Source organism: Mytilus galloprovincialis, chromosome 13, assembly GCF_965363235.1.
Source record: "Mytilus galloprovincialis chromosome 13, xbMytGall1.hap1.1, whole genome shotgun sequence".
NCBI lineage: Eukaryota > Metazoa > Mollusca > Bivalvia > Mytilida > Mytilidae > Mytilus > Mytilus galloprovincialis.
In genome coordinates, this window is record NC_134850.1 from 28,021,442 (window position 1) to 28,041,228 (window position 19,787).

The window sequence follows — 19,787 nt, forward strand, 5'->3', positions numbered from 1 at the left end:
TAGTATCTAATAAGTCATTGATATTTCTACCGAGGTTGAAATGGAGCTTAAACAGGTCGGGACCACTACCTTATATGGAAATGCATAAATTAGCATACTTATGTTCTCGCACATGTAATTGTTTATTTACATGTGACGCAATTTATTTTTACCTAGGTTTTTGACCAATCCACTAAATGAGTCACAATGCATGATGGACTACTACGTGTTTACAATCAACCAAGAACACGTGTTAATTACTGAAATACAACACAGTTTTTCGTGCAATGCGGGATTCACAATTTCGCTAAGTTTTTCATTTTGTGTATCCTCATTTATAGTTCGTGATATAAAGTATTACTTCCATGCTCAGATTAACGAAGAGTTGTTTCTATGCGAAGAAAAAAGGGTTTGAATTACCCGATATATAGCCATTAACATGTTTGATGATGGCACAGAGATTTCATGTATTTGTCCACCAGAAGCAACGAAACAACAGCGAAAAAACACAATTACCCGTGAGACAAACTTACTGGTGTAAAGTAAGCCGTCGATAACAGCCAGTGCTGATCTTCAAGAGTACAGCAATGTTCGTAAAGATAATTAAAGGCAAATGTGGGATCATTGAATTTTGTGTTCGTAAAAAAGGCGAAGAAATATTTACATACATGGCAGTGTTAACAAAATCTATAAGTATTTTTGTTGGTCACATTTCAGTATATAGGACTTCCAAACTGTTCCCTTTTTTGAAGGTAGTGAAGTCAGCAACTGTAGTTTCAGTTTTTTCGTTTTTTAACGGGCTCGGACATTTGCCAAACTTTATAAAATCATTACAGCTGATTTCTTAAACCTGCAAAGTAAAACTTTGGTTGGCTTGCTTGCTTTGTTTTTATAGTTGTTTTTACAAGCTTTGAAAATAAGATTGACATCTTTAACCAATATATATTTATAGGCATAGTTTAACTTGTATATTTTATATTTTGTACAATATACAAACAAAGCAAGCAAGCTAACCAAAGTTTTGCTCCACATGCATTAGGATAAGCTGTAATGATTTTATCCATATGTATGTGCGACAGAGTGGAAAATTTTATATGTTTTGTGAAAATTGCAGCGTTGGATCTATAATAATAAAGAAGATGTGATATGATTGCCAATGAGACAGCTGTCCACAAGAGACAAAAATGACACAGAAATTAACATTTATAGATTACCGTACGGCCTTCAACAATGAGCAAAGCCCATACCGCATAGTCAGCTATAAAAGTCCCCGATATGACAATGTAAAACAATTCAAACGAGAAAACTAACGGCCTTAATTATATATAAAAAAAATGAACGAAAAACAAATATGTAACACATAAACAAACGACAACCACTGAAATACAGGCTCCTATACAATATATTTTTTTTTTATGGGATAGATTTCTTGTCCTTTTATATATTTAATTGGGCCGGTTTATTTATTTTTTTTTTTTTTTGGATTGTTTTACACAAGTAATTTTTGGGTCATTAATAGCTTACTTTTCAGCATTGGACCTTTGACTGCTTACTTTACTAAATTATGTCTTTGTTGGAAAGATGTCTCATTTGGCACTCATACCTCATCTTCTTATTTCTATATATAAAGCACGTTTTAGAAGAAAAAAAATAATAGGTAATATGGCACCCACTATGATCCAGAGACTTCTAATATTGGAGATATTTTACATATGTCAACAGGACAGCAGCCGAACGATAAAAAAAACCTCTGAGGTATATTTTGTGATAAAATTAGCAACAAACGGATATTATCGATGGATGAAACTATAAAAAATGTATTGAGCTATATACCGTACCCGCTCAGTGGCGGATCCAGGGGGCGGGGGTTCCGGGTGATGGACCCCCTTTTTTGGACGATCAGTCCATTTGGATGGGGACATGTAGTCGGAACTCCCTCCCCTTTTTGAAATAGCTGGACCCGCCCCTGCCGCTTTTATAACACTTATTTTTAGCATACTGAATATTATGATGTTCTTACTATTAGTTCAGGTCCGGATAAAAAAAATACACATTCAGTACAGAAAGAAGTGTTTCAATGAAAGTTTCGTGTTTTTCTAGGCAGAAATGATTTTGCAATGACATTATACAGGTTTAAAAGAGCTCAAATGATTTTCTTACTGGACAGTGGTCACTTCATTGGATATTTCACTGTGTCATGTCGTGAAATGAACGCAGGTTCAATTCATAACAATGCACAAAACCGGTTCAACTACTTTTGCAAGGCGAAAAAGAAAGTCGAATCGTGTAGCCAATAAACAATATTTTTTCAATCTGAGCATGCAAATTGAAGATTACGTTATATATTTTACATTAAATATATTTGCAGAATAAAAACTTTGGTACTGAGAGTCCCAGACAATATATTAATTGACTGTTTTCCCACTAATTCCACGTGTTTTAAGTAGTAGTTTACTCGTAGTAGCCCACAATGCATTGCAGTTCATTGAGTCGATTGGTCAGTTTTTCAAGGCCATATTGGCCTTGTGTTTTGGAAATTACTATGCAAATATATTCTGACGTCAGAAAATCTAGAGTTCTCGACCTGTTAAATTCATCTGTGCATGTTAAAGGGGGGACTCCCCAAACCACAATTTTCTCTTTTAAACTTGACATAAACAGATAAAACAAAGAATAGCAGAATCTTTTTATGCATGTTAGAAAAAGAAAGAAAATAATGCAGTCCTTTGCTGTGTGATAAATTTAAACACCAAGACGTTAAAACATTCAGTTACAAGTTACACATTCGATTAAGGTGGTACCTAACACTGCAGGGAGATAACTGTAAAATCAGCTAAACGTTTTAATTACGTTGTGTAGTTAAGGGAATATTAATTTCTCAATGATCAAAATACGAGTTTGTCAAACTGCTATATAACCAGTGTAATTTTTCTGATAAAACGGTTGGTTCAAATTTTTTGAAATTTTCATATTTTTGTCAAAGGGTCAAAGTAAATACTTTGTCAAAAGTTTATGAAAATTAAACGAGCCAAATTAATTTTAGTGAATGTGTTGGGTACCACCTTAATAAGACAATTTCAGATGTGAGAGACAGAGTTTGTTGTTGTTGTTGTCAAATTCACGAAATTGACAAGTGTTTATCTAATATATAAACTCAATTTTACTTTATTTTCTAAATAAAATACAAAATTGATATCGGGTACAAACGACTTAATTTGCATAATCGAACATAATGCATGAGTAATGGACCGGAGGAAGTGAGGTTTTTCTATAAAATTGTAATTATCACACTGTAACTGAATTGAATTTTAAACTAGTTGGTAAACATCATCACATAAAAGATAATAATAAAAAGGGGAACGCTTCAGGCAATTCTATAATTAAAATCACATCTTTTCATGTGCAACCGCTTTATGTTTACACCCACCAAATTTAACAATGGAGTCATTCTATGTGTAATATTCTTAATGTTCATTCCAAACAGTTTACGTTTATACACGGAATTTCCAAATCTCATACCCCGGGTACACAGGTAACTTTTAACCGAAATTACATCTCATTTATAACGTTCGAGCGGACAAAAAAGTCATAAATTTTGTCTCGAGTTGAAGGCATGTTATTATACTGAAATTCTATTCTGCATCTTGTAACTATTACGAGATCCATATGTCATTCGAGGACAGGGGTTAAATGGGTTAAGTCTGTCCTTAACAAAAGAGAAATTGATGACAAAGGTGACTATGTAAAAATATAATTTAACATCATCGCGTCTCGCTCGAAAATGGTTTTTTTTCAAGTATCTATACGTTAACAAATTCAATATGTTTATTTTTTATTCAAAGAAAGTTATCGAGGTGGCATTGCCAAATATATATATATCAAATGTAGTTAAAGATATTAGATTGAATTTTCCCGTTTTGCTATGTTACGTGCAAAAGTTATAAATGGTTTACTTTTATAAATTGTTATTTGGATGGAGAGTTGTCTAATTGGCAGTCATACCACATCTTCCTATATCTATATGGTTGATGTGATCGCTTTCGGCTTCGTTGGAGTGAGGTTGAAAGGCGACTTGGTTCACTGCTAGTCATTATTCATATATTCAATATTCATTTGGTACAAATAATACTTGGGTACATTTCATAGTACGTATATATGTAATCAAAAGGTTGAAATCTATTTTTTTATTACAAGATGCGACAATGATTTGGTACGTAATACAATTTGTTTACAGATTTAAATGAGATTACAATCTGACTAACTCGTCTGTCCCCAGATATTTGTTTTTCAATAGAACACCAACCTATTGATAATATACGTTTTTCATTTTAAAATATGTATTCCCATGCATGGTGAATGCGCTTACCCACAAATACATATGTATAACAATTTAAAACACATGACTATCTACATATACACTTTAGTATAAGTACTTTTACACTTTTTTTTTATCTCCTTTGTTTTATCACAGTCATTTCACCTACCTGAGGTAAAAACGTTTTAATTTAGCCTCAGAATTTAGTTCGATAGGCTACTTATTGTAGCTCAGTAACTGAAGTTATCTATATTTTATAAATCCATTACTATGTCGCATATAATAAATGTTTCAACATCATTAAATTGCTATTTTCTCTTTTGACAGTATTTCAGTCTAAGGGCATCACGACAGCTGAGAGAAAAGTGCGTGTGTATTGACAGGTCACATGACTTCATCATACAGATGACAAATTTGGCGATAAACGAGTCCGTTTAAATATTTGGTAAACATTGGCAGATAAACGTGGATCTCAATATTTGTGTGTGAATTATTAAACAATGTGGACGTTTAAAGATGTAAAATATGAAATTTAAATCTTCAAGAGATTAACTTTTTATCTCTATTTTACTTTCATATTTAATACGAAAATGGCTGAATGTGAAAAACCCAAGAATAAAACTATGGGGAAGATTACACGAATTTTAGGAAGAATTTCACGGATATTCTTTTATGTGGAGCCCTTTGTGTGTCTTACCGCTACTGTGCTACAGACTGTTGGATTCTCTACAAATGCCTGGGCCATACACAAAAACAATTCTAACAATAGACTCACGGCGTTTGGACTCTGGTCCACGACTATATGCTATGAGTTGGACTGTATAACAAGGAGCCATTATGACGAATATAAAGACAATATTGCAAAAGGTTTCTCACATAGAGGTATGTATTACAATTGTATGATACTTTTTTTTTCAGAAAAAAGGGGGGTATTTTCTCGAGAGATTTTTAAAATTTTCTTTAAATGGAAAGGGTAGCAAATAAAAATTCATTTAGAAGTTTTTATAAACATTTACACATTTACAACTGTATTTAAATGATGCATGCAAGATTTTTTTTTTTACCATATATCAGTTTTTATGTAGTAAATTCTTATATTAAAGTTAAATACTACACACATAGTATGTATTAACATGTAAAAGAGAACGTATGTCCGAGGTTGTTATGAAAAAATATCATAATTTAAGTAACGTCCTCAAATGTTTAGTGCAGTTTTCTGTTTCAAACAAAAAAAAATCGACCAAGATTTATCGTAACTATACTGAATTGTTCATGACTTATGATCAATCTTAGTCGTATTTTTGTGTGTCTGAAAGCGACTCCCGTGGCTCATACGTACATTTATATCATGACTTAAAAAGTATATATGTCAAGACATGCACCCTTGAACATTTTACCTTAGCACGAAAAAAATATTGAATCAGTGACTCACAAACCGAAACCTTCGAAATTCACACTGATGATTTTCAGTTATTGAAATTACACTTTTTATTGTACGTACAAATGTACTACACGGTGTTACACATTTCTTCTTTATATTAAAATAAAAATTTATAGCATTCAAATAAATATTGTTTGTATTAATTTCAAAATGGGGGAATTGTTGACAAATTTTTGCGAAACAGACAATGAGATGACTTGTTTATTTTGACAAAGTTTTGACGTTGTTTATATAATATACTCTGTACCATCATGTATATTTCATAACCTGTTCCTGGTCAATTGAGTATGGTCATGGATAGGGTGGGTTTTGTAGCTCCAACAAGTAAATTAGTTCGAGGGAAAACATACAGTGGAGAATTTGTTTCATGGGATGTCAACTTCAAATTGATTGTAGAGTTTTGAATTTGTTATATTTATAGCATAGTATTCCGAGTTAGACAAATAAACTTTCGAACGCGTAGCGTGAGAAGTTTATTTGGCTAACGAGGAAGGCGTTGCTATAAATGATTTGTGACATGAATGACACGCCCATGACAGTCCGTGCAGAAAAAAAATCACGTTTGGAGAGAACATTTAACAAACCGCATGATTCTGAAGGAAACGATGATGGCAGACGCATTCTCTCTACCCATAGAGTCTCTACCAGATTGGCTTGAAATTGAACATGAACATAGCGATGATTTCACAATTTTGGTTCTCTCTCAGGTGTGTATTATTTTTTTTTAAATTGAAATAGAATGATTTACGCTTATTGTCATGTAATTGTTGAGGCACGGACCCCCCTTTTTTGCCAAAATGTTAAAAAGAAATGTTTTAATTTTTCCATATGTACAATTTACTACAATATTAAACTTATACCAAGTCTTAAAAAATCATAACCAGTCGATAACAATACCTTTTCTACTATCGACACGATCCCCAAGCGAAAATATTTGTTTTTACCTTGGGCTTCAAAAAGGGGGGTCCATGTTCAAAATGCATGTGCTTTTAATCGGGAATCTAAATTTTTACTGTGATGTGATGTCATTTATATGCCCCATTATATTGGACCTTTATTTTTGGAAATATAATTATTTTATTCTCTTAAAACGATTTTTTACTGTTTTGCAGGTTCTTCAAGAAGTCGAGGAAGACATGTCGTTAGCCAACGCGTCGTTAACAATAGAGGAGAATATTAGACTGTCGCAAATTCATCCAAATATGGAACCATTTTATAACATGAGTATTTCTCAAGCTGTGGGTTATTACCACTTGGAAACATTTGACCTAGGAGATTTACTTTAAGCTCTGCATTTGAACAAATTTCATTTCAATATGTTATGTTCAATTTTGGGGTTTTTATGTTCAAAAGTACAAGGAAAATTTGTATTTTTTTTCGGTTCTATCTTGAAATTGATGCGTAGACGTTACAATTTTTTGGTGGTCTGTCTGGCGGAGAAAACCTACACATATTTAAAGATTTGTATTTTATTATAAGAATTCAAATAAAATTGACATTTGTGTGTGTGCTTTTTTTGTAGGCGTAATCTTTTCATAAGGAGGCGGAGCTTACTCATGCAATATTGGTTAAAGTGTTGTTGGTTATTTCATGGCAGTTTTCCCATTGAGTTATATATACCCATGTGACCTTTCATGCAATATTATTTGGTTGCTTCAATTTAGAGCATACATTTTGGTACATGCTTGTCGTCTCCGTGTTATTCCATAAAAAGATCAAAGGAAAAAAGAAGATTCATGTTACAAAGAAATTAGTCTCACATTAATCATCAAAAATTCTACACGTGCGCGAATTTTCCGTATGATTTAAAACACCACTAAATCATTGTTTTAACAACATATTCTATGGATAGTGGCTAAGACAATTTGATATTTCACATGTATGTTTAAATGCACCGACCATTAATCTTTAGTCGGGAGGGGAAGGGGAGGGCGAGTTCAGTTTCTAAATTTCGTGAAGAAAATAAATTGTTTCAGAACGCAAGTAAAATGGAAGTTTGATTGCATCAATAACTTAAATGAAGAGAAAACAATAAAGACGGAGTTCAGTTTTAAAAGAAATGGTTTAGGCAGAAAATGCAATGGTTAAACGAGTCCGCATACAAAAAATCCTAAACTTTTTATACATAGAGAGTGTCACGTTCCCCACACTTCAAGGTACCCTTGCAATATTAAAATCTAAACTTGGGGTTCTACAAATGGTCTGATGCAGCACTGACTGCCTATACCAACTTACGACATACTTTTTCTCCCTTTCCCCTTCGAAACCTACATAGATTTCCCGCTTTAATTTTAGTCGTCCCTTTGGGCAGATCCTACCCAATAGATTTTTATAATTCAGTTCCTGCCTTGAATATGTTTTTAATCATCACTGTCTATTCAGTTTCGCATAACTTTTACTCATTGTTATCATTAACCAGTAATTTATCATGGTCTTTTTTCGGACTTGCCGGCGCCATCATACTCCCCTTCCCCCAAAAAATAAAAGAAAGAAAAAAAGAAAAAAAAGACACAAATCAGACTTCACATCAGAAGTATTTACAGACTTATGGAATTGTCTTGATTCATGATTGTTTAGTACGTCGATATAAAAAGAGGTCCAGCTACAAAAACGTACATGCTCACTGAACAATTATATTATCTAATGCATTATATTTCATGATAAATACAGATACGTGTATAGTTTCTCCAATTTTTCAATTCCTTTGCCAAATTGGTATAAAATTCTAGGTTCGAATATCATTGGTATATTTGAATCAGCAACTTTATATCTTTGATGTTGACCATCATTAATTTAATTTAAAAATTTTAATTTAAACTTCCTGTCTTTTGAAACGGTTTTTCTTTTTTAAATGTTAAATGAACTGTACTGGGAGCTTTAACACGTATAAGCCATCTGTCCACCCTTTTTAAAGACAGGAAACAATATAGCATTGATCGTAAATGGTCAATACATGGCCATTGTGGTCAAATTTCATGTAGCTTAGTCATTAGACATAAGGACAGTTTTGTTGTGTATTGAAGGAATTGGTCGCTATTATTCATTACTAAAATTATCAGTTCGAAAATCGCATCATATGACAGCTTTATCTTTTTCTTGTGTATTGGTATTTTTCTGAAGTTTGACTACAAACAAATCAACATGGTATAGACAGGAAATATTTAATTTACACGAAATTTGAGATCCAAAAAAATAAATGAATACACATCCCGAGTTATATTATTGTTAAAAAAAATCCTTGAAAATTTTCTTCCTTTAGTGCTATTTTTTTTTCAAATTCGCCACAAAAAAAGCCATTCATTTTTAAAATGTGCATATATATGACCTACATTTTTTACTTCCGACTAACTTTACTTTTTCAACCTGTTAAAAGCTCTTTGTGTTGGTTATTCTTAGCTTAGACGCCCTACTTGTACAAAAAAGGCAGACGTTCTGAATGTATTTTGTCACCTTTTTTTTTAAATCGTATTTGTTAACATTTTACACACAATGTAGAAAATGAGGCATAAAAAATTCACCAGCTGTGCATGGTAAATAATCTGAATAAAATGAATTGTTTGGTGACAAAAATAATATTTCTCATTTTTCACCGCATATTTGTATTAATGTATAAATTGTCACATTTCACCCCAGGGCTTAAGCCAATACACAAACATGATAATGTTCTGACCTCGATATTTATTGAATATATTAATATTTGTTTTGTCGATACATTTCCAAGGTGATATTTTTCCTTTAATAATACGTTTTTCTATACAAATGTCATGGTTAAATGAACGTCTAAATATTTCATATTATGTTTATTCAAGAAGGCGAAATATGAAAAGGCGTACATTCATTTATTGGGAAAAGTAGCTATTTATGGTCTAATGTTAACATCACAGATTACAAATAAGTGTTTTATTGAATAAATCCGAAATCAGAATTCCAAGGTTAAGTAGCAAGTATATTATTATTCACATTTCACTTTACAAATAGATTTATTTTAATGCAAGTACAAAAAAAAATATCTTTAAAATGCAATAGATTTTAGTATAAAAGTTATAAGATCGACCCCGCTACTGAAATACATACTGGGGGAAGGGGGGGGGGGGGGGGTTTCATCTTTTTATAAGAAATATTGATAGTCTACTTATAAAAGGAGGAACTTGTTTTCAGCCGAAATGACCATGTCCAAATATACCAGTTACGACTCAAATATTAATAAATAATACGATGACCATAGACAAAAACAACAAGCCTAATTAAATAACTTCAAAAAGATTTTAATATTCTGACGCTAGTAATATCCAATATATTAGCCCATAATACGTTCGTTTTAGATGTTTTATTTGAAAATATTGGTTCCTCGAGCATCACAGTAGAGTTATTGTGTGTCCAGAATCTTTTCTGCCTCAGTAATATGGATTTATTAAATGTTATTATTAATAAAATCACAAAAGAAGCGGCTAATTATCAAATATTACCTTTTTAAAGGCACAGGAGAGGAATTATGAGAAACGTATAAATGATGCTCGTGTGTTGATTACAAAATGTAAAGATATAAATACGATACCAGTCTTCGTCAATTAGATAACAATATCGATGACGACGACGATGATGTCGATAACGACGACGACGACGACAACGACGATGATTGCGGTAAAGACGATGACGACAACGACGATGATCACTTCTTTGTACTGGACAAACACACCGAGTCAACATGCTTAGTTCACAAGCAAACAGTCTTCAAGAACATATAACCTTACTCAGAGACATTATTCTGACTCCGCACCGACTAGTATTTGCTCTGGGTTGAAAAGAACCATGATATTTAAACTAAGGTACAAAATGCCCAAAGTAAAGTAGTGACTATTCATGCAGGTTGTCCATTCAGCTGCACTATTGCTTGTGAATAAACTATTAGTATTGCTGTTACTCATAAACAAATTCTGAGAGACCTAGCTCTCGCATTAAAACAAGACCATCGATGCGTTAGACTTGTATTAAACAGGGTGTCAGGCCAGAGCCAACCAGTTTGTCATTATTATAGATATTCTGGTTAACTTTGATGTTTAGAAGACATTTAAATTGATGACACTTTCGTGTTTACCTGAATATGAGGCACCTGTTTGTTAAGAATATTTATTAAATCACCAATTGAATAAGTTAAGTTATGATCTTTTTGCCATTTATTTAATTTTGGTAGGATTGAAATAGTCATTAAATGACTATAGTATGGTTAGATGGGTTCAATTTATGACAAATAAACAAAACAATTTTAATGTTGACTCACCATCTTCAGATATTTCCGATTAATACTGAAACTGGGTTAAAAAGAACCCACAGCAACACAACTTGGACCACGTCAAAATTCTTTATTTGATAACTTTAAACTCGGGATCAAAGAGCCCAAAGCAAACTTTGGACTAGAAATATAGAATTTCCATTCTGGACTGAGGATTCTATAATCAGATAATACTTGAAACTATACTGCGTAGTACCTGTTCAGCTAATTTTTGATCGCACCCCGGAAGAGTTGGAAATTAAAAAAAAATATTCAACATTTTTTTTGTAAATAATTTTAATTGTAATTCTAAATACGTACTTTTTACACTTTGTTTTTTCTAAAACACGACCCTTCTTGTTTTTACATTTTTAGTGACAATTTTTTTCAAAATTTTTACTGGGATTTTTTTCTTGCGCAGGGATTTTGGATTTATTTTAGAATTTTTTTATTTAGCTATTGTTATATATATATATATATATATATTTTTAAATACTCACTCTTTGTCATAATCTATTGCAAATTGCATATATATAGCTATATCAAGCATCTTCATGAACATATTGAAGTTGTAATTTGAGCACGTATTCAATACAAGTTGGAAAAACATGCATAACCATATATAAGGCCTTAAAAAGTAAAGAATACGGTGAATTTTGAACTGTTTAAAATCCAAACAATAAGTATGTCTATGAATTTCGCTGAATTTCGCAGGGTCCTAAGAGGGTTTGTGTGGGATTAACAGAATCGATATAAATTAACACTAACTATAAAGAATAGAGAAAGTAGACAAAAAAATAAAGAATAGAGAAAGTAGACAAAAAAATAAAGAAAAGACAAAATACAAAAAGAATAAAGAAAAGACAAAATAGACAAAAATAAAAGAGAGAAATGCGGCGCTGAAATACAAAGAATAGAGAATAATGGGCACCAAAAAAGAGAAAGTTTGCGTAAATTTTTTAGAAATAAACTCATCATAGATACCAGGATTCAAATTTTATATTTACGCCAGACGCGCGTTTCGTCTGCAAAAGACTCATCAGTGACGCTCGAATCAAAAGAGAAACTACAAAATTAATGATCCCCAATCCAGATACACCCTTATGACAATGCTGAACAATACCTACTTCATAAAAGTACAAATATATAACTAGACCTTCAGGCCGAGATAAGGTCATGTTAAATCAACAACAATTTCTATAAATCCAAACTCACTCATCAATGAACAACGACATTAAAGCTATTGGATTATCATTATGGCATCACAATTTAAATATTTATTTACTTTTCCCTCGTGGAATTTAGATTTCATCGCCTAGATTGTTTACTTTAACTTCCATGTGAATATATGAATTTTAATATTATTTACCATAGTGGGTGTCACAGATTTTTTAAGGACATATATCCTGGTTCTTGCTGTTATAGACATCTTTTAAAGAAATTGAAATTTACATGTCAGAATTCTTGAATTTGGATAATAGAAAATTAACTAATCAAAGGACGCATGAAGACAAAATCGTATGATTGGAAACATTCATACATTTTTTTTTAATTTTTTTTTTTTGGGGGGGGGGGGGATTCTTGCTTATATACTTTTTTTTTATTATCATAAAACTGTCAAAACTGGAAATTTCAAATGGAAAAACAAACCACATTTCCAAAAAAAATCGTTATCAGTTAAGACCGTAAAAGATGGTTACGTTTTAAAGTATGCATGCTTCTGGGATCAAACGAAACTAGTATTCGTAAACAAATTCGCAACTACATGTATTAATACCAAAACTTTATCTTTCCAATGTCGAAACTGGAAATTTCACCTGGATAAACAAACCACATTTCCTCAAATAACACCAGGATCAATTTAGATCGTAAAAAGATAGTTTTACAGCCTAAATTATGCATGGTGTACCTTGGCAACCAATTATTATCATCAACCCATATCAGAAAGGTTGCTTCCTTTTGTCATTCGACCATCACGAAAAAATAGATGTTAATATTGATTACGATTTCCATTACCAAAACGAGGCGATGCGGAAAGCTGATTTGAAAAAGATGCAATGGAAAAATAAACATTTTAATTCCGGTGTGTATGCTAATTGTTATCGAATCACACGCAAGATTTCAATCAAAAAGTTTCTATTATTCAATAAAGAATAAAGATTAATCGCGGAAAAATAGTATTATACCCTTATTAATCATGCAAGGTTGAAGGAAAAAAAGGAAGAATTCTCCTTTTAGAAAATCTCTTTTCTTGTACAATATTTGATGTCGGTTATATGGAAATTATAGAATGTTAATGCTATAGACATTTTGAATGATGCTTTGTGATCGAAGACTTTTTTTAACGCTCACCTTTGTCTTTTAGAAATCTCGTTATATAAAAAGCTTTGGAAAATCTATTGAATTACAGCCTTTTGAAAAAACCTGGTGTCTTCTATCTTTTTGGAAATGTGTTGTCTCACAACATTTCGAAATCTGTTATCACGTAGCCATTTGAAAATTCCCCTGTTTTTGACGGAACGAGCATAAACAATCACAAAACGGGGAGGGGTTCTTATTTTGCGTCATAGCGTTTTGAAGACCTATTTTCTGATACCTTTCTAGAAATTTGTAATGTTATGCCTGTTGGAAATCAGCATTTTGGAATTGAAATAATATGATAGTAAGAAGATATTTCATTAATAAAACAATTAAAATAGGTGTCCAGACATAATACAGTCCTGGGTACTTCTGTTGCTAGCTATAAAACCAGATTTATTCCACAATTTGCTACAAAATAAAATGCCTGTACCAAAAAATGACAGTCTTTCGTTTGATGTGTTGGAGCTTTTGATTTTGTCTTTTGATTAGGGATCATCCGTTTTGAATTTTCTCGGCGTTCGGTATTTTTGTTATTTTACTCTGCTTCTGCTACAGTAACTACTTCTATTCTACTTCTTCTTCTTATACTACTACAGTAACTACTTCTTCCACTACTGCTCCAGTCCTGATCACATACAGTTGCTACTGCTAACTACTTCCGCTTGGTGGTCTAACTACTTCCGCTTGGTGGTCTAACTTCTTCCGCTTGGTGGTCTAACTACAGCCACGAACACCCACTGTAACTACTGCTAGTACTACTACATATACCACTGCTAATAATTATAAAAATTATAATAAATCAGAAACTTCTTTCGTTCAATTATTGATTATTTTCTTGCAAAATGCATTTTAAAATTAATGTGTTGTGAACCAAAAGTAAAAAAAAAAAAGACAGTTTAGAATTCATTTTGCTATAAACACAAATTTTTAACATATAAAATACATTTTGTTTTTTTAAGTGCTGCGTTATTAGATTTTATTGATATATTACTTAAAATTTCCATATAAAGTAATACTAGATCTTTAATTTTTAGACCTGCTGACAAATACATGTATATAGTCAGTATATATCTCCAGGGTCCAATACTTCAGTTCTCTGATGACGAAATCGGTTATCTTAAAGATTTTATCCCGTACAAAGACTAAACTTTTTGTCCATGAATCTTTCGAATCGATTCGATTGTGGTGTCAACTATTTCAGCAAAACATTGCCTTTAAAACAGCAATTTGTGAAATTATACGATACTTTATCAGCTATTGTATTTCTAATTAAATGTTTGCCGCTGTTATTGCCATAGTTTCGTGTCCTTCCGATTAAAAGATAAAATTTCGCCTTTGAGGTATTCATTATACCGTTTTCATAACTAGGAATATAATATCCGATCGTGACTGGCTGAAACTAAGTAATTTCCGGTGAAAAATAATAGTCTTCAATTTCTAAAACCCTGTTTCCTGTTTCTTCTTTCATTCTCATCTAACATGACATTAGCATTGATTTTTCTGGTAGAAAATTCAAAAATAGAGTTTTGCTTGTACTGAAAGTTCTTTTGAAAGTGTCGGTTTTAGTGAATTAAATGAGTCACGTGATTGTCATTTACCACTACAAATACATGATTTTCCAATTGGTGTTTTTGCCTGACAAAATAACGTAAAAAAGTTAAAAAAAATTATATACGCCCCATATGACCTGTGACGTCTTTCCAAATTGGAATCTGGTATATATCCGATCTGATTCAAATTCCGCTTCTTGGTTTGTAAGGGAGCATCCATTTATCTTAAAAAAAGGGGGTAGATTTTTGTCGGAGTCGGAAATATTTTTCGCCCAGTTTTTCAACGTATAAAGTACTTAGGGCAAAGCTGAAACGAAGCACATTAGGCACCTCATATATTTTACGGAATTGAATACTTACCTTCAGCTTACTTCCTATATTTAGTCCAGACCCCTATGTCCTAAATACTTTTATGCTGCCACTCTTATTGGATTCAACTTATCCGTCCGTTCGTCAAACCATGGAAGTATTATATTAACTGGACTTTAATTTTACTTCCATGGTCAAATAAATATTTCTGTCACATTGTTATGCCTCAACTAGGGGCATTGTGTTTTTCGGTCTAATCGTTCGTCCGTTCGTCCGTCCGTCTGTCCCGCTTCAGCTTAACGTGGTCGAACTAGTTTTTGATGAAGTTGAAGTCCAATCAACTTGAAACTTTGTACAAAGTTACCTATGATATGACCTTTCTAGTTTTAATGCCACATTAGAATTTGTTATTAATTTCGTGGCCAAATGAACATAGAAAATGAAAGTGCGAATGGGGAATCCGTGTACTATGGACACAATCTTGTTTTCAAATGTGATGAATACAAAGTAATTTCTTATTTTTTCAGAGGTGATGTACTCGCTACAGCTCGGACATGAAGTTACAACAACACTTGCCTTGATATTTGCCGCACTTTGTTTTATTCTCGCAATCATATACAATTTCTGTAAATGTGGAAAACGACAGCTGGAGATAGGGATGGTAGTCACTTCATTGATATCTGGTAAGTTATGAATGGTAGTCACTTCATTGATATCTGGTAATATAAAAAAGAAGATGTGGTATGATTGCCAATGAGACAACTATCCACAAAAGACCAAAATGACACAGACATTAACAACTAGTTATGAATGGAGATAGGAATGGAAGTCACTGCATTGATGTCTGGTAAGTAATGAATGGAGATAGGAATGGAAGTCACTGCATTGATGTCTGGTAAGTAATGAATGGAGATAGGAATGGTAGTCACTGCATTGATATCTGGTAAGTAATGAATGGAGATAGGAATGGTAGTCATTCCATTCATTGATATCTGGTAAGTTATGAATGGTAGTCACTTCATTGATATCTGGTAAGTTATGAATGGAGATAGGAATGGTAGTCACTTTCTTTGATATCTGGTAAGTTATGAATGGTAGTTACTTCATTGATATCTGGTAAGTTATGAATGGTAGTTACTTCATTGATATCTGGTAAGTTATGAATGGTAGTTACTTCATTGATATTTGGTAAGTTATGAATGGAGATAGGAATGGTAGTCACTTCATTAATATCTGGTAAGTAATGAATGGAGATAGGAATGGTAGTCACTTCATTGATATCTGGTAAGTTATGAATGGAGATAGGAATGGTAGTCACTTCATTAATATCTGGTAAGTAATGAATGGAGATAGGAATGGTAGTCACTTCATTAATATCTGGTAAGTTATGAATAGAGATAGGAATGGTAGTCACTTCATTAATATCTGGTAAGTAATGAATGGAGATAGGAATGGTAGTCACTTCATTGATAGTTGGTAAGTTATGAATGGTAGTCACTTCATTAATATCTGGTAAGTTATGAATGGTAGTCACTTCATTGATATCTGGTAAGTTATGAATGGTAGTTACTTCATTGATATCTGGTAAGTTATGAATGGAGATAGGAATGGTAGTCACTTCATTGATATCTGGTAAGTAATGAATGGAGATAGGAATGGTAGTCACTTCATTGATATCTGGTAAGTTATGAATGGTAGTCACTTCATTAATATCTGGTAAGTTATGAATGGTAGTCACTTCATTGATATCTGGTAAGTTATGAATGGTAGTCACTTCTTTGATATCTGGTAAGTAATGAATGGAGATAGGAATGGTAGTCACTTCATTGATATCTGGTAGGTAATAAATGGTAATCACTGCATTGATATCTGGTAAGTAATGAATGGAGATAGGAATGGTAGTCACTGCATTGATATCTGGCAAGTAATGAATGGAGATAGGAATGGTAGTCACTTCATTGATATCTGGTAAGTTATGAATGGAGATAGGAATGGTAGTCACTTCATTGATATCTGATAAGTTATGAATGGAAGTCACTTCATTGATATCTGGTAATTAATGAATGGTAGTTACTTCATTGATATCTGGTAAGTTATGAATGGAGATAGGAATGGTAGTCACTTCATTAATATCTGATAAGTAATGAATGGAGATAGGAATGGTAGTCACTTCATTGATATCTGGTAAGTTAAGAATGGTAGTCACTTCATTAATATATGGTAAGTTATGAATGGTAGTCACTTCATTAATATCTGGTAAGTAATGAATGGAGATAGGAATGGTAGTCACTTCATTAATATCTGGTAAGTAATGAATGGAGATAGGAATGGTAGTCACTTCATTAAAATCTGGTAAGTAATGAATGGAGATAGGAATGGTACTCACTTCATTGATATCTGGTAAGTTATGAATGGTAGTCACTTCATTAATATCTGGTAAGTAATGAATGGAGATAGGGATGGTAGTCACTTCATTAATATCTGGTAAGTAATGAATGGAGATAGGAATGGTAGTCACTTTCTTTGATATCTGGTAAGTTATGAATGGTAGTTACTTCATTGATATCTGGTAAGTTATGAATGGTAGTTACTTCATTGATATCTGGTAAGTTATGAATGGTAGTTACTTCATTGATATTTGGTAAGTTATGAATGGAGATAGGAATGGTAGTCACTTCATTAATATCTGGTAAGTAATGAATGGAGATAGGAATGGTAGTCACTTCATTAATATCTGGTAAGTAATGAATGGAGATAGGAATGGTAGTCACTTCATTGATATCTGGTAAGTTAAGAATGGTAGTCACTTCATTAATATATGGTAAGTTATGAATGGTAGTCACTTCATTGATATCTGGTAAGTTATGAATGGTAGTCACTTCTTTGATATCTGGTAAGTAATGAATGGAGATAGGAATGGTAGTCACTTCATTGATATCTGGTAAGTTATGAATGGTAGTCACTTCATTAATATCTGGTAAGTTATGAATGGTAGTCACTTCATTAATATCTGGTAAGTTATGAATGGTAGTCACTTCATTGATATCTGGTAAGTTATGAATGGTTGTCACTTCTTTGATATCTGGTAAGTAATGAATGGAGATAGGAATGGTAGTCACTTGATTGATATCTGGTAAGTAATGAATGGAGATAGGAATGGTAGTCACTTGATTGATATCTGGTAAGTTATGAATTGAGATAGGAATGGTATGCACTGCATTGATATCTGGTAAGTTATGAATGGTAGTTATTTAATTGATATCTGGTAAGTTATGAATGGTAGTTATTTAATTGATATCTGGTAAGTTATGAATGGTAGTTATTTAATTGATATCTGGTAAGTTATGAATGGTAGTCACTTCATTGATATCTGGTAAGTTATGAATGGTAGTTACTTCATTGATATCTGGTAAGTTATGAATGGAGATAGGAATGGTAGTCACTTCATTGATATCTGGTAAGTTATGAATGGAGATAGGAATGGTAGTCACTTCATTAATATCTGGTAAGTTATGAATGGTAGTCATTTCATTGATATCTGGTAAGTTATGAATGGTAGTCACTTCTTTGATATCTGGTAAGTAATGAATGGAGATAGGAATGGTAGTTACTTCAATGATATCTGGTAAGTTATGAATGGAGATAGGAATGGTCTCACTTCATTAATATCTGGTAGGTTATGAATGGGAGGGGGAAATGGTCAAATAGTAGTCGGAATTGGTGAAGGCGTAGCAAATTATGAGCGAAAACCGAAATTAAATTTTACGGTGGCGGAATTAAACATGTGAAATGTCAGACTGGCATTTTATTCAGTAAGCACAGCATTTGTTTACAAATTCTTGTCTGAGACTAGTAATAAGTTAGGATGAAGATAAGACGATCTCGAGACACATAATTTGGTGTCCTAAAGCTATAATCAGGACGAAAAATACGATATATCTTTATAGTTAAGAGTTTCGAGAACAGGGCTTAGGACAGGACGTGTCATAAGATGGTCTTAGGACACGTTCTAATCCTAAGATTGCTTCGGGAACACCACTCCTGGTGTACATAGTTATTGTGAAAATAACAAATTACGAAAAAAACGAGTGTCCATGTGCTCTGAAGCTGGTAATATTAATGTTTTAGAAAAAATAAAACCAACCAAAAATTTCAAAATTCATCTGTTAGGCGAATATTTCTCACAATAACTAGATTATAAGATTGATAATACATTCGTGTTTATTGAACTTTTGTAAATGTCACAGAAATGTAATTTATCATTTTAGTGCCATCTGAGACAATACAGAGACAATAATAATAAAAGCTGTATTTGTTTAACTCTCTCAAAAGACATCATTAAGCTGTCCGTGTATTCCTGATTCCTCCATACTTAACAATAAGTCGGAATCCAATCATTGTCATTCCGTAACACATCTTTATTTTAAGTGCTTGGCAAACAAAATTTCGTGCGGTTTATTGCTTTGGATTGATTTTGCCTTATTTTAATCTTTTCTTCTGTTTAAACAATCGAGACACTGTTTTCCTGGATAAAATCGTTTTTGAATGACTCTGCTGCATTTA

At 32.5% G+C, this 19,787-nt stretch overlaps 2 long non-coding RNA genes across 3 annotated transcripts in view; both read left to right on the forward strand.

Moving 5' to 3' along the window:
• LOC143057555 (uncharacterized) overlaps nucleotides 1-19,787 on the forward strand; it is a 35,230-nt gene that overhangs the window by 10,452 nt on the left and 4,991 nt on the right. For both annotated transcript variants that reach the window (XR_012972735.1, XR_012972736.1), the window contains exons 2-3: nucleotides 4,622-5,176; nucleotides 15,752-15,907. This is a non-coding gene — a long non-coding RNA (uncharacterized LOC143057555). The remainder of the gene's footprint in view (nucleotides 1-4,621; nucleotides 5,177-15,751; nucleotides 15,908-19,787) is intronic.
• Nucleotides 6,145-7,237, forward strand: LOC143057255 (uncharacterized). The gene is made up of 2 exons (XR_012972687.1): nucleotides 6,145-6,442; nucleotides 6,848-7,237. It is a non-coding gene; the product is annotated as an uncharacterized LOC143057255 (long non-coding RNA).